We start from the raw sequence: 14,909 nt of genomic DNA on the forward strand, positions 1-14,909 counted from the left end.
CCCCCGTCCCTGGGATTCTCCAGGCAAGAACATTGGAGTGGGTTGCCATTTCCTTCTCCAGTGCATGAAAGTGAAAGGTGAAAGTGAAGTTGCTCATTAGTCCCCCAAATAAATACTACAAACTTGAACCTTTTCCTATAAACTTCTATCTCCTTAATTAAACTATCATTATCTTTGTAGTATGATAATTACTTGAAAAGCACTATTTCCTTTTACCTCTGTGAGAAGAAAATCAATAACCTTTGTAATCCTTAAACGATCTTTTCTCCTTTAATTGTTATTTGTGTTAAAAATGTCTGACATCTTCCATGTTACAATTACAAAATTAAATCCAGTATTTAAAAGTAGAAAAGAATTCAAAAAACGTAGACCAAAAAAAAAAAGTGTCTGACATAAGACCCCAAGTTTTCCACTTGACACGTGTTTCTTGAGCACCTTTTCCATACTCAGCACTAGGAATGACTATGTGACTAAAAATAAAGCAGTCAAAACATAGGTGGATAAACTTGAAACATGGTAGCATTTCACATCAGAAGGTCAGATACAGTGAGATCTGAGCAGAGCTGTGAACCAAATAAGATGAAAAAGCAGAAATCGGAGGACAAGATTTCTAGTATAATGAACATTTAAATCCCTGAACAGTGGGCTATATTGAAGGTAGAGCATTAAGGTCAGAGTGTCTAGACCAGAGTGACTACTGATGAAAGTAGCTTGAGACGGGGCCACAGAAGCAGGCCAGGGCCAGATCACATAGAACTTTGTAGGTCATGGCCAAGATTTTAGATTTTCTTCAACAGTAATGAGAAGCCATTGTTACTCAACAACTATTTGTAATTGAAGCAATAACATCTTGGGAGGGGGTCAGGGAAAAGTCTTAGTGTTATACATTTTCAGTGGTCATCTAAGCCAGGATTTCTCAGTCTTGGCACTACTGACATTTTGACCCAGATAATTGTTGTAGGAGGCTTTCCTATACATTGGAAGATGTTCAGCAACATTTCTGGTCCTCTAGTCACTCCATGACAGTGGAACACTCCTTCCAATTGTGGCAAATAAAACTGTCTTCAGACAATGACAAATGACCACTTGCCCCAGTTGAGAACCACTAATATAATCCAATTCATTTTTATAGATGCAATAGCTATAAGGTTAAGTTACTTACTTTAGGTAAACAAAGACAGTTCAAGAACCAAAGGAGCAACTAGTAAACTTTTATATATATATGTGAAAGTGAAGTCGCTCAGTCATGTCTGACTCTTTGCGACCCCATGGACAGTAGCCTGCACTAGGCTCCTCCGTCCATGGATTTTCTAGGCAAGAGTACTGGAGTGGATTGCCATTTCTTTCTCCAGGGAATCTTCCCAACCCAGGGATTGAACCCAGGTCTCCAACTTTGTAGACAGACGCTTTACCATCTGAGTCACCAGGGAAGTCCATATATATATGTATGTGGATTTTCCAGGCAAGAGTACTAGAGTGGGCTGCCATTGCCTTCTCCCATAAATATACATACATGTATATATTCTAAGCACATATAAAACACATCATGTAGTGTTTTTAACTATCTTGTGAGAGTGTTACCTTCATCTGATTTATAGATAAATAACTTGACTCTTAGAAAGGTGAAGTGATTTGAAGTCAAATTGTGGCTTGAACTCAGATCACTAAATTTTTGTCTGCTTTAATAATACACTGTCATCTTGGGATGCATTTGAAAAGACAACCACAGAATTTTCCTTGAGCTTTTTAGTAGAATGCCATTTAATGCCAATTCAAGGAATAGAGAGACGGGGACCTCCGATCTTCCAATCCCACTTTACAAGAAGGAAGAAAAAGAATTGGAAAGTTAATGCAAATTCTCATCTCCATTTTTTAAAATCTAAAATTAATATGAAATACCTTACTCCATGATTAAGCCACACACCTGGGCTGCTGCATTTTGACCAGAGGTTGTTTCAGAGGAGGCTGTCAAAACTGTATGGAAAGGAAGTTCTGTCTCTGGGGTCTTCAGTAAGGAAGATGCTTATTCTACTGGTTTCTAATTCACCAGATGTTCTATTGCTTCAGCTCCCAACAGATTATTGGCTGGATCTGGTAGGAGGGTTACAAATCATAACAATTTTGGGGTGGGGATACAGAGTTTGTAGAAATCTTATTTTCTCCATTTGTCCACCTGAGAGAGACTACTGTATTCAGGGAGCTGAAGGAAGTCCTCAGCATCTCTACATAGTATTGAGCCCCGATGGAGGCGTTCCTAAATTTCTAAGTAATCCAGAGATTACTGGCATGGGAGTTGGTGTGGCAGTGGACATGAGTGGGACAATAGCATTAAGATAGAAAGAAAGGTGCCTCACTCATATCATCTCAAATTTTCTTCTACACACAGATGCCTGCTTACTGCAAATCCCTATAACTCTGTAGCTATTCAGTCGTGTCCAGCTCTTAGTGACCACATGGACTGTAGCCCGCCAGGCTCCTCTGTCCACGGAATTCTCCAGGCAAGTATACTGGAGTGGATAGCCATTCCCTTCCTCAGGGGATCTTCCTGACCCAGGGATTGAATCCAGGTCTCCTGCATTGCAGGAAGATTCTTTACTGTCTGAGCCTCCAGGGAATCCCCTTATATAGTTAACCCTTGTATGTGAATGTTAATAGTTTATGCTTTACCATATTTACAGCCATCATTACAAAAAATTTTCAGAAAATTCACCAAATTCCATCTGGTTCATTTAGTATGATAATTTCAAGGTCCATCCATGTTGCTGCAAATGGCATTATTTCATTCTTTCTTATGGCTGAGTAAAGCTCCATTGTATGTATATACATATATATCACGTCTTCTTTATCCATTCATATGTTGATGGACATTTAGGTTGCTTCCTTGTCTTGGCTATTGTAAATAGTACTGTAATGAACATAGAAGTACACCTATCTTTTCAAATTATGGTTTTCTCTGGATATATGTCTGGGAGTGGGGATAGCAGGATCATATAATAACTCTATTTTTAATTCTTTTAAGGCACCTTTCTACTGTTCTCCAGAGTGGCTGCATCAATCTACATTCCCACCAGCAGTATAGGAGTCCTTTTTCTCCACAGCCTCTTTTTTCAGCATGCTTTTGCTTCTGCTATGTTGCACACACAACAGAGCTTCCTTCAATTGTAGCTTGCACAGGGAAAGTGAGTTTGGCTAAACTGGGGACAGGATCAAGTATTCATGCTTTGGAGGGAAAAACAACAATCCTGGGGACAGGTGGAAGAGAAATCCACAGTGAAGCAAAGAGCAAAAGCCACACACACCTGGATTCTTGTGTGACAGAGAGGTGAAACAGGCTTCCTCTGGGTTCCCAGGGTCATGGTTTAAACACGAGCTATTTAATGTAGGCTAGTTATCCACCCTCTCGGTTCACCAGGATGACTGGAAAGAGAACTGAAACAAAGCAAACAACAGGCCAATCCTTGCTCACTTCCCCAGTGATGGGTGCAATGCATTCTAACGGTGGTTTCAGCTATGCTCTTGCCTGGACCACACACAGGAACTAAGCTGAGCAAGACAGAGTGAAGTAAAGAAATGAAGTACTAGTTTTATTTTTTTGTAGCACTGAGTTGTCCTTCTTGCTGAAGAAACAGATTTTCCCCATTCTAGAAAAATCTAATATATAAATATACAATCATTCAGAGCACTTGATTTGCTTTACAAAGTGATTCATAGCAGGTTCCCATTCAATAACCAGTGGATAAATAACCAGAGAAGTTTATCAGATGCTTATAAGTAAGGCAGGGGGTATTTGATAAGCTTTTCCTACAAATTAAAAATGGAGATTATCCTGTAGGCTCTAACCAAATTTGATCACCGCAGATGGTGACTGCAGTCATGAAATTAAAAGACACTTACTCCTTGGAAGAAAAGTTATGACCAACCTAGACAGCATATCCAAAAGCAGGGACATTACTTTGCCAAGGTCCGTCTAGTCAAGGCTATGGTTTTCCTGTGGTCATGTATGGATGTGACAGTTGGTCTGTGAAGAAGGCTGAGCACTGAAGAATTGATGCTTTTGAACTGTGGTGTTGGAGAAGACTCTTGAGAGTCCCTTGGACTGCAAGGAGATCCAACCAGTCCATTCTGAAGGAGATCAACCCTGGGATTTGTTTGGAGGGAATGATGCTAAGGCTGAAACTCCAGTTCTTTTGCCACCTCATGCGAAGAGTTGACTCATTGGAAAAGACTCTGATGCTGGGAGGGATTGGGGGCAGTAGGAGAAAGGGACGACCAAGGATGAGATGGCTGGATGGCATCACGGACTTGATGGACATGAGTCTGAGTGACCTCCAGGAGATGGTGATGAACAGGGAGGCCTGGCGTGCTGCGATTCATGGGGTCGCAAAGAGTCGGACACGACAGCGACTGAACTGAACTGAACTGAATCAACATCAGCTGGATCATCAAAAAAGCAAGAGAGTTCCAGAAAAACATCTATTTCTGCTTTGTTGACTATGCCAAAGCCTTTGACTGTATGGATCATAATAAACTGTGGAAAATTCTAAAAGAGATGGGAATACCAGACCACCTGACCTGCCTCTTGAGAAATCTGTATGCAGGTCAGGAAGCAACAGTTAGAATTAGACATGGAACAACAGACTGGTTCCAAATAGGAAAAGGAGTACGTCAAGGCTGTATACTGTTACCCTGCTTATTTAACTTCTTTGCAGAGTACATCATGAGAAACGCTGGGCTGGAAGAAGCACAAGCTGGAATCAAGATTGCCGGGAGAAATATCAATAACCTCAGATATGCAGATGACACCACCCTTATGGCAAGAGGAACTAAAAAGCCTCTTGATGAAAGTGAAAGAGGAGAGTGAAAAAGTTGGCTTAAAGCTCAACATTCAGAAAACGAAGATCATGGCATCTGGTCCTATCACTTCATGGCAAATAGATGGGGAAACAGTGAAAACAGTGTCAGACTTTATTTTTTGGGCTCCAAAATCACTGCAGATAGTGATTGCAGCCATGAAATTAAAAGACACTTACTCCTTGGAAGGAAAGTTTTGACCAACCTAGATAGCATATTAAAAAGCAGAGACATTACTTTGCCAACAAAGGTCTGTCTAGTCAAGCCTATGGTTTTTCCAGTGGTCGTGTATGGATGTGAGAGTTGGACTGTGAAGAAAGCTGAGTGCTGAAGAATTGATGCTTTTGAACTGTGGTGTTGGAGAAGACTCTTGAGAGTCCTTTGGACTGCAAGGAGATCCAACCAGTCCATTCTGAAGGAGATCAGCCCTGGGTGTTCATTGGAAGGACTGATGCTGAGGCTGAAACTCCAGTACTTTGGCCACCTCATGCGAAGAGTTGACTCATTGGAAAAGACTCTGATGCTGGGAGGGATTGAGGGCAGGAGAAGGAGACGACAGAGGATGAGATGGCTGAATGGCATCACTGACTCAATGGACGTGAGTCTGGGTGAACTCCGGGAGTTGGTGATGGACAGGGAGGCCTGGCGTGCTGTGATTCATGGGGTCGCAAAGAGTCAGACACAACTGAGTGACTGAACTGAATCAACTAAATATTCAACTCAATAGTAGTATAAGTTTAATAATATTTAATAAATCAACTTAATATTAACTTAATAGTGTTGATATTAAATTAGACTTTCCAGTATATGGCCTTTCTTAGCGTGATTTTTTTCTAGAGAATCAAAAAAAGCAATATTTGTGAAGGAACACACCTGGAAAAGGAGTCTCCAGAGCCTAGTGTTTGTGATTCTGTTTAATTTTTAAACATGCATTCAGAACACCATTGACACTTTTCTTTTCTTCTTCTTTCCTGCTCTCATGATTGATTATAGATTAGGAGAATTACCAGTCTAAGAATTTAAAAATCCATTTCTCCATTTCTGAACTGTTTCTATCCTACAATACATATGATGGATCTTGGTCATAGTCCATATATTTTTCTACTAATTCCAACACCACTCCCTCGGAGAAACCTCTAATTCTATCCCTTATGGGAAGGATAACCTTTAATCCAGGTTCACTGAAGTCGACATCCAAGTTGATTCTAATGGGACACTGCAAACAAGAGCAAAGTGTTCTTATTTTGGAGAACAGCAGCTTAGTGGCCAAAAGAAACAGACCCACATTCTGTTTCCCTGAAGTGTCTTCACCCATTGTGATCTATTCATTCCCTCATCTTTAAAATAGTTTGCTCAATTGTTACTATTATAGATAGGGTGTTTTAACCACACTACTTAAAATAACTTTCCCTAGTACTTCCTATCTTACAGACTTATCTCTTTTTCATCATTCAGTACACTCTGTATTTGTTAAATTGTTATGCTTATCTTTTTTCACCTTCATTAAAAGGTGCTTTCCACAAAGACAGATTTTCATCTGTTTTCTTCACTGCTATTTCCTTAGCCCCAGGAGAGTATGTATTAATAGCTTGTAATAGGCGCTCAACACATGGAGAATATAAATAAATGAAAATTGCCATTATTCCTCTTTTTATACCTGAAAGAAAAACGGCAGCGCTTGGAAAGGACAAATAATTTGCCAGTAGTATGGTTAGGGAAAGGTGAAGCGACTCTGAAGCCCCAGTCTATCTGCTTTCAAGCACGTGCCTCACTGATCACACTACATTGTTTTACAAGTACTTCTCTGACTATAATCATTCTACTTGATAGATGAGCATTTTGTTTGTTTGTAAATAAGATCCATTCTCTGGGCTTTTGGTTCTCTATCATTTCCTTATTACTGGCCTAATTGACAAAACCAGCTGTGTTCTAGGTTCATATATTGTGGGCGGGGGGAAAAACTATTTTGTGGGTTTTTTTCATGTTAGGTTCAGAAAGTGCAAGCCAAATATATTTTGCATTATTTTGGAAACCCTTGCATAATCCATAGGGAAACAAAATACAAATGTTCTGGTTATTTTACATGGGGTTTCAATAATATCTGATGACTAGCAAGTCCGTAGGGCTTTCTAAAAAATAAGCAATGGGAAGTTGGGCTGAGTTAAGAGAAAAGAGTTGCAGCCCCTCCCCCACAATGCTCAATCACAACAAGCTGCCTAGTAAAACTTCTATGAAAAATTTTTTTTAATGGTGACTCCTTTTTTAGAAATCTAATAAACATTAAAAATATTTTAAAATAAAAAGATCTAAATCTATAAAACAAACTACTATTCCACCTAACCATGGGTGGGGGAGGAGGGGTATTTTTCTTGGAGGACAGTCATTCATCAAAAATAGCCCCTCTTTATCCTGCTCATATCTTGAAAGTTCCTCAAGAGCCAGTCTTGATATGAAATGACAAAACGCCAAGTGCCCAGCATCTTTATTTCTAGAGTCAAGGAGCTCACTTCTAACATGTCTGTGAAACCACAAGATCCATCTCACCTCCTATAACAATAAAAAGACCCTGTGAAATATTTTCTAATTTTCTTTTTTATGGCTTCTTAGATATACCTAACATTTAAAAGTGGATATTTAATTTCCAAATACATGGAGTTTTTGAAGTATCTTTTATATGACTTTCTCATTTTGATATTAACTTCTCATTTAAATGCTTTCTTCTCTGCAATCACCCTCTGTGTTTTTTCAGTCTTCTAACTTTAATGACACTTTTAATGTCTAACTCAAAGATCTCTCTTAGTAAATGTCAGATTGCACTTGAAAATATGTGGGTTATTTTCAAATAGCTTTTGATATTGATTACTAACATAATTTCACAGTGATAAGAGAACAGACTCTGTATAATTTCCATGCCTTCAGACCATGAAATGTTTGCACCTTGTTTTACGGCCCTAGATGTATTCCAGTGTCTCCTAGTTTATACTCTATAGGAACTTGAATAGAATTTGTATCCTACTGTTGTGTGAGAATTGCATAAATCTTAATTATGTTGAATTGGTTCACAATGCTTTCAAGTCTACTATATCCTTCTATGTTTCTGTATGTTCATTCTATTAATTTTGGGGCGTTTGATACTGAAACTACAATTAAAAAATCTTAATTTATTGACTTAAAAAAATAATTGCAATATATAGTGAAACTATATGTAACTTTGTTCTATATTTTCCAAGTATTATCTTTTAAATGCATTATCATACTTTTGTAATTTAAAAAATAAAAAAGAACGAGAAAAAAAGGCCTTGTGAAGACTCAGAAATTTTGACAAGGACATCTTTTTTCTCGGTTCCATTTCAAAGGGTGACGTGCACTTTCAGACTTATATTCTTGTTCTTGTTGATGTAGCTCTAGAGGGTCAATGTACCTACAAGGTTACTTACTAGATTGAAAATTAAAATTGAAATTAACAATTTAAAAATTCAAACTGGAACAAATAAACATATTTCTAGTAATATATGACAATTTATCCAGTTCTAAGTTTTTAGTGGTTGGATGTTTAGTCAATCTAAACATGACATATCCATTTTGACAACTACCTCAAGAACCACTATCTCTAAGAAACTAACATAAAAATTGCTGTGTATAGGTGTATGGTTTTAAATTTTGATATATCTGAGATGTCAATTTATTAAAGTAGCTTAGTAACTTAGCCATGACCATGCCATAGGTGGTATAGGGGAAAAAGGAAGAGCCTGAAATAAATAAAACAGCCATGTTGGAATCAGAGTTCTTTCAAACACAGGTTTTAAAATTGAGATTAATAATAGTTATTCTTAAGGATTGTTGCAACCATTTGTGAATAATTACTGTGATTCTTTTTTCTGAAAAAATTTCTGAAAATAAAGCTATGAGGTATTGTTTAAAAAAAACAGAAAAGTGGAAAATTTTGAGTTTTATGATGAAGAGTGACACCCTGGTATTTTTTTCTATAGAGGATGATTATTTAAATATGTACTTGCAGCTAATGAGAAATTTATCAGGCAACTCAATCACTACATTTTATGGGTGAGGACATCTTCTGCCCATATATAATCTGTATTGAGAATCTGTGGTATTGCTAAATAAATACATCATAGGTAAATTACTTAGTATATTTTAATTGCTAAATTCATTGTCTTCATAAAATAGTTTATATTTTTACTACTTTGTATTTACCACTTAGGGAAAAAACTCTACCTATAAAGAAGTGGCCATCATCTGTGAAGCTGAAAAGAAAAGGCAAGACGCTATAAATGATACATTCAATCTCTGATAATAGAAAGTATCTATGCTCACTATAGGGCTTCCCTGGTGGCTCAGAGGTTAAAGTGTCTGCCTGGAATGCAGGAGACCCTGGTTCCATCCCTGGATCGGGAAGATCCCTCAGAGATGGAAACCCACTCCAGTATTCTTGCCAGGAGAATCCCATGGAGGGAGGACCCTGGTAGGCTACAGTCCATGGGGTCGCAGAGTCGGACATGACTGAGTGACTTCACTTTTACTTTCTTATGCTCACTATAGATACTTTCCTCTACAAATTCAGCCTCAACTAAGATAACATATTTTCTAGACTTTTATACTAAAATTAGCAATTTTAATATTTTTTTTTCTATTTTAGACCCAAAGATGTATCAATAAATTGGGCCCCCTAGAAAGAACAGGTACATACTGAAAGGTTGATTGACTCAGATACATGAATTTACTACTGAGAACTCTGACCATAATTTCATTTCAGTTCAATGCACATTTTCTACACAAGGCCCTGGGCTATGTGCTTGTGGTAGAATTCTAAATATAAAGTTCATGGATCCTGGATGAGTTCATTGAATTACAGGAGAGATACTTCAACCAAGAAATAATTCAAAATAAGCTACAAAATATAATTGCTTTCAGAAACAGTAGGGACAAAGTTTAGCACAGACTAATTCTTTAAAAATCATGAAAGAAGTAGATATATTAAAGACAAAGGGTGGATTAACAGTCTTCCCCAGGTAATGAAAATGATGGAAACTTTCATATCTTCTTCAGCTGCTCTGTGTTAAATCCTTATTGATCATCTATTAAGTAGAATAAAAGAGATCAGTGGGATTATTGTGAAGGGCAGGGAGCTTTAAAAATCAAGAGTGAAACTCGTATGTCGTGTATCAGTTCAGTTCAGTTGCTCAGTCATGTCCGGCTCTTTGAGATCCCATGAATCGCAGCATACCAGACCTCCCTGTCCATCACCAACTCCTGGAGTTCACCCAAACTCATGTGCATCGAGTTGGTGATGCCATTCAGCCATCTCATCCTCTGTCGTCCCCTTCTCCTCCTGCCGCCAATCCCTCCCAGCATCAGGGTCTTTTCCAATGACTCAACTCTTTGCGTGAGGTGGCAAAAGTATTGGAGTTTCAGCTTTAGCATCAGTCCTTCCAATGAACACTCAAGACTGGTCTCCTTCAGAATGGACTGGTTGGATCTCCTTGCAGTTCAAGGGACTCTCAAGAGTCTTCTCCAACACCACAGTTCAAAAGCATCAATTCTTTGACACTCAGCTTTCTTCACAGTCCAACTCTCACATCCATACATGACCACTGGAAAAACCATAGGCTTGGCTAGACGGACCTTTGTAGGCAAAGTAATATCTCTGCTTTTGAATATGCTATCTAGGTTGGTCATAACTTTCCTTCCAAGGAATAAGCGTCTTTTAATTTCATGGCTGCAATCACCATCTGCAGTGATTTTGGAGCCCAAAAAATAAAGTCTGACACTGTTTCACTGTTTCCCCATCTATTTGCCATGAAGTGATGGAACCAGATGCCATGATCTTTGTTTTTTGAATGTTGAGCTTTAAGCCAACTTTATCACTTTCCTCTTTCACTTTCATCAAGAGGCTTTTTAGTTTCTCTTCACTTTCTGCCATAAGGGTGGTGTCATTTGCATATCTGAGGTTATTGATATTTCTCCCGGCAATCTTGATTCCAGCTTGTGCTTCTTCCAGCCCAGCGTTTCTCATGATGTACTCTGCATAGAAGTTAAATAAGCAGGGTAACAATATACAGCCTTGACGTACTCCTTTTCCTATTTGGAACCAGTCTGTTGTTCCATGTCCAGTTCTAACTGTTGCTTCCTGACGTGCATATAGGTTTCTCAAAAAGCAGGTCAGGTGGTCTGGTATTCCCATCTCTTTCAGAATTTTCCACAGTTTATTGTGATCCACACAGTTATGTGATCCATATGTCATGTATATGCTGCCTCAAAAATTGTTTTTCAATATGATGAAAAATGAAAAATGAAACACTGAAATATTATAAGGTTTTTTTTTTTTTTTTCCTAATCAAGGTTCTTTCTAAATCCAGGACCAGTAAATTACTGCAAGCGTCCCACTGTGGTTAGCTGTGAATAACCTTCACAGTAAAATCTCAGGAGTTGACAAAGTTTAGGCAACTGATACATGATCCAACCCTCCTGTCTTTATCTCCCAGTTGGATCTGTTCACGTTTTTCAAAGTCACTCATCATGAGACTGACAAAGAGCCCAGTCCTCTCAAATTCCCAATGTTTACTATAAACACAGGAAGTTCATAGTTCTCAGCAGTAAGCCTCCCATGGTCTTCTGTGGGGTGAATTCTGCAATTTCGCAAACAACCCAAGTGTAAAATACTTGAAGGAACATGCATACTGATGAATATCTTACTGATTCAGGCGCCATTAATTTAGAATCTGGAGGCATTCAAACATTCTATGTGACATGTATCTTTTTATCGGCCTGTGAAGAAAAATCTGATAAGCAAATCTGTAGTGCAAATAAGAGTTCTCACGAGATATCTGACATACAAGAAGTGACCTACTGTTTTTAAGTCCCTTTCCAACAACTGTGTTGTTAATTGGTGTTTTGTTATTTTAAGATAACTGTCATGACATGCTCCGTGGTTATTATCTGTGAGTAATCTGAAAGCTTTTGAAAGGCAAAACAATGCGAGTATTTATTGCTCCGTATCATACTGATATTAACTTGTAGAGCATCAAATCTTAGTGGAAATACCACAAATGGAAGCCTGAGGGGCCAAAAGGTAGGGCAATGGTTGGGGAAGATCTTCCCCTAGACAATGAAGAGCCTGAAAATAAAGTTATTGGTTTGACTCACTTTCTGTCTGAATTTCTGTGGCTTGCATTGAGGTAGAGGTCTAGACACTTCTTCTGAAAGAGAAAAAGACATATAAATGCTATGAGCTACTTGTATGCCTTCATATATGTTATTTATAATCCTCCAATAAATGCATGAAGTATGTTCAGTTATTGAACACAAAATATTTTTTAAGCAAACATCCCAAGGTTGAATAACTAGTAAGTGAGGAAACCCCTCCATGACTCCTGTCTGTGGTCTCCAAAAATTGTATGCTTTCTACACTCCATCAACAACAACCCCCTCCAGTATTCTTGCCAAGATAATCCTGTGGACAGAGGAGCCTGGCAGGCTACGGTCCATGGGGTCGCAAAGGGTTAGACACAACTGAGTATGCACACATACAGCAGCAGCACACTGCATCCAGGATACTGTCATTCACCTAATAGGAGCAGCTAGGCAATGAGTCTTCATTCAGTCCTTCAGTAAAGCACTTAGCACATTTTAACAGAGTGATTTGTGTATCCGTTTCCTGCACTAAAATACAACTTCTCTATGGGCCACAGACCTTGTCTTCTAGTTGATAGCCAGAGAAATCAGCACATATCTTGTCCCCTAGTGTTGTTAAATAGATTTTTGTCTAAATTAATATATTCAGAATTAGAGGAACTACCCCAGAAGCCAGTCCTTCTAGGAGTGATGTGGTACAGGAAAATGGGTTACATTTTGTCATGTTTACTTAATTAAAAGAGCAAACTCTATGGGCAGTATTTAATGCTGCTGATACTTCTTGCATTCATCAGAAGATGCCCTTTGAATCTCACACACAGTGTGACAGGAAGAATTCCAGAAGTGGTTCCTCAGAAATGGTTTAATCCCTGGAACACATTAAATGTAAGATATATTTTTGGTTAGTATGTTATATTATACAGCAGAATCAACCTTATGATAAAAGCAAGCTTAATTTAATCTCGTGAGACACTTTATCAACTGATTTTTTTTTTTAAATTCAGCTGCACCAGGTCTTAGTTGTGGCATGTGGGCTCTCGGTTGCAACATGCAGGATTGAGTTCCCTGACCAGGGATCGGACCCATGCGCACTGCATTGGGGTCATGGGGTCTTAACCACAGGACCACTAGGGAAGTCCCAACAGGAATCACTTTAAAAGCAGAGAGTATTCTCTGGCCAGTGGTAGAAAGAGGAAGTCACAGAGATTCAAAGCTTGAGAAGCATCTGACTTACTGTTTCTGGTGTGAAGATGGAAGGAATCACTGGAGAAGAAAGATGAGAGCTTTAACAAGCTGAGAGAGGCCCCTAGCAGAAGCTGGTAAGGAAACTGAATTCTGTCAACAGTAGGAGTGACTTGGAAGAGGACCCCAAACTCCAGATATGGTGCAGTCAGCAAACACCGTGGCATCAGCTTTGTGAGATCCCAAGCAGATAGCCTTACAGAACTCTGAGCTAATAAATGGTGTTGCTTCAAACCCCTCAAATTTGTGCTAACAGTAGGAAACCAATATTCAGGATGCTACATACTTTTTCAAACAGCCCAATTCCAAAATAAATGCCACTCACCATCCTCTTAGCTTCCTTTATAGCTCAGTGGGTAAAGAATCTGCCTGTAATGCAGAAGACCTGGCTTCAATTCCTGGGTTGGAAAGATCCCCTGGAGAAGGAAATGGCAACCCACTCCAGTATTCTTGCCTGGAGAATTCCATGGACAGAGGAGCCTGGCGGGCCACAGTCCATGGGGTCGCAAGAGTCGGACTAACCTGGAGACTAAACCACCACCATCCTCTTAAATGAAACTGTAATGAAACATTTAAAATGAAAAGTTAGTCCAGGGAACAGTTCCCATCTGTTTCAAGGGTTTCATCAGGAAAGAGCTTCATTATCCAATTATGAATTCACTTTATGCAGCTATAGTTGCTTTCTACCACATGATAATGAATGTATACTCTAAGAGCTTAATGTATTCTATGGGCTTCTGAGTGGCATCCATATTAAAGAGGCAAAATCCTTTTCTGGGGGGATGGGGCTATTTTAATGATCTTTGAAAGAAGCTAAAGCCTTTTTTGTGGCCTTACTCAACTTCCCCCAAGACTTGCCTCAGATTCTGTCACACTGAGAAAATATACGTAACTTTCTTTTATTCTTTCATGTGTTTTGAATTTAATAACATATGCTGTTTATATTTGGCTTCTATAGAGAGTTCCTTTTTGTCTTGTAAACAGTTGTAAAGTTTTACCTAGAGCTGAGTGGGTTTTCTCTTTCTTTCTTTATCCTCCCACCTCCCCCCTTGGAAAGTCTGAATAGTTCTAAGGATTAGCAGCAGCTTAACTTCAGTCATGATTTGTAATAGATAATGCAGTTATTGTTCCATTTCAGCTCTTTGGGATAGTCTGAAATTAACCAGTTGTCTTATTCTTTTCTTCACAGTCTACATCTTAATAGTCACTCCTATTCGAGTTTCATTGACTTGTCAGAAAGTACTCGTAAATGAATCTTCAATATGAAATGAGGCCCAAAGTTCATGTTATTATTCCAAATGAGTAAGGGCAATCAACTCCTTTCTATTAAGAGCTTAATATATGGCAGATACTGAACTTGTCCAACAATACACAGTATTTTGTGTGTGTGTTTATTAATATCCCCATTTTTCAAGTTATGGCACTGACACTCAAAGAGATTGTAAGATTTATCAAAAATCTATAGATATTCAGGATCTGTATAGAGTTTAATCCAAGATGCCTGTACACTACCGTCACTTAGATAAAGGCTAGTCCTCATAAAATACCACAAGACTGTATACCTGCTGTCTTCTAGGTAATATTCCGTCCTTGACTCTGACACTTAGAAGTCTATTGTGAGACAACATGATAGCTCCCTTGAACTCAACGTGGAGTGAAAGTGAAAG

The sequence above is a fragment of the Ovis aries genome, chromosome 9, assembly GCF_016772045.2.
Source record: "Ovis aries strain OAR_USU_Benz2616 breed Rambouillet chromosome 9, ARS-UI_Ramb_v3.0, whole genome shotgun sequence".
In the NCBI taxonomy this organism is placed as follows: domain Eukaryota; kingdom Metazoa; phylum Chordata; class Mammalia; order Artiodactyla; family Bovidae; genus Ovis; species Ovis aries.